At 40.1% G+C, this 2064-nt stretch overlaps 1 long non-coding RNA gene across 1 annotated transcript; it reads right to left on the bottom strand.

Annotated features, from left to right (window-relative positions):
- Positions 1–227: 227 nt before the first annotated feature.
- LOC120991325 lies at positions 228–1588 on the bottom strand. Its single transcript, XR_005776625.1, has 3 exons — positions 1487–1588; positions 350–430; positions 228–271 (listed from the first exon to the last, which is right to left on the bottom strand). It is a non-coding gene; the product is annotated as an uncharacterized LOC120991325 (long non-coding RNA).
- Positions 1589–2064: the final 476 nt, after the last annotated feature.

The raw sequence follows: 2064 nt of genomic DNA, 5'->3' as shown, positions 1-2064 counted from the left end.
GATGAAAGGAAAAGAACAATATTAATGTATTAAAATACATATTGTTTTACTTACCATATTTTTCCTGAGCCGCCGCATTTAGATTCCCCCAGGTCTTAAAAACTTCGGCACAGATGTCCCTCCAGAGCCGCTGGGTACGATGATGATCAGCGTGGGGGCGGTCGGAGTGGTCCCATAATGCTGGACGCAACTCCACCAGTTGGATGAAGAGCAGGTTATCTATGGTAGGAACCCCGAACTCCTCATCTTCCCTGGTGGAGCCTACGGAACCCTGAAAAAAAGGAAATACAAAATTAAATGTAAATCCTAATACAAAATGCAAATTAAAACTACTTAATTCAAGACTTACACGTCTATGACCGCCACGCTCATTCCCGCGGACTCTGGAGGCGACTGCGGGATCCTCGCTGGCGGCTCTAGGTGCAGATTGCTGAAACAAAAATATATTTTTTTTTAAAAAGAATGTATTTAAATAAAAAAATAATTTAGATATCTATATATATATATATATATATATATATATATACAGTACAGACCAAAAGTTTAGACACACCTTCTCATTCAAAGAGTTTTCTTTATTTTCATGACTATGAAGGCATCAAAACTATGAATTAACACATGTGGAATTATATACATAACAAACAAGTGTGAAACAACTGAAAATATGTCATATTCTAGGTTCTTCAAAGTAGCCACCTTTTGCTTTGATTACTGCTTTGCACACTCTTGGCATTCTCTTGATGAGCTTCAAGAGGTAGTCCCCTGAAATGGTCTTCCAACATTCTTGAAGGAGTTCCCAGAGATGCTTAGCACTTGTTGGCCCTTTTGCCTTCACTCTGCGGTCCAGCTCACCCCAAACCATCTCGATTGGGTTCAGGTCCGGTGACTGTGGAGGCCAGGTCATCTGGCGCATCACCCCATCACTCTCCTTCATGGTCAAATAGCCCTTACTTTCAAAGTTTTCCTAATTTTTCGGCTGACTGACTGACCTTCATTTCTTAAAGTAATGATGGCCACTTGTTTTTCTTTACTTAGCTGCTTTTTTCTTGCCATAATACAAATTCTAACAGTCTATTCAGTAGGACTATCAGCCGTGTATCCACCTGACTTCTCCTCAACGCAACTGATGATCCCAACCACATTTATAAGGCAAGAAATCCCACTTATTAAACCTGACAGGGCACACCTGTGAAGTGAAAACCATTTCAGGGGACTACATCTTGAAGCTCATCAAGAGAATGCCAAGAGTGTGCAAAGCAGTAATCAAAGCAAAAGGTGGCTACTTTGAAGAACCTAGAATATGACATATTTTCAGTTGTTTCACACTTGTTTGTTATGTATATAATTCCACATGTGTTAATTCATAGTTTTGATGCCTTCAGTGTGAATCAACAATTTTCATAGTCATGAAAATAAAGAAAACTCTTTGAATGAGAAGTTGTGTCCAAACTTTTCGTCTGTACCGTATATATATATATATATATACTTCTTGACAGCCCCGGTCCGGGCTTGATCCACCTCCCCTGGACGCTGGCGATTCCAGCACTGGAGCCCCGGCAGGTGAGCCGCCCACATCGGGAGAGCCCTCCTCTGATAATGAAGAAATCTATAATAAGAGCACATACTGATTAATGCAACGAATCAAACAGTACAAACTCCAAGCGTTGATTTTATACTTACCGGCCACTCAATACACCGGCGCCTTCTGGGTAGGTTTTTTCCAGTCAATTTTTGACTTCTTTGATGACATCTGTACGCAACAGAATACCAGACAAAATGAAGATAACGTTAAAGGAACTTGTCTAGAGCACTATTTCCACATATATCAACAATTTTTTTTATTTTATTTTTTTTAATACTTACTTTTTAAAATATAGGTTGGTGCTTGCCCACCGCAGAACTTTCTTTATATTTCAATTTTTTTTTTCTTTTATTGGAACGACCCTAATAATAAAATGATTAATTAATCCGACAGGAGCCATAATCCCCCCAAATGCCATAAACACCCCCAGAGACAGCAGCCCCGCATAGTGCCAGCAGCCCCCCACAGTGACATCAGCCCCC

This window comes from Bufo bufo, chromosome 2 (genome assembly GCF_905171765.1).
Source record: "Bufo bufo chromosome 2, aBufBuf1.1, whole genome shotgun sequence".
Lineage (NCBI taxonomy): Eukaryota > Metazoa > Chordata > Amphibia > Anura > Bufonidae > Bufo > Bufo bufo.
This window is presented reverse-complemented; position numbering and strand designations above follow the sequence as displayed.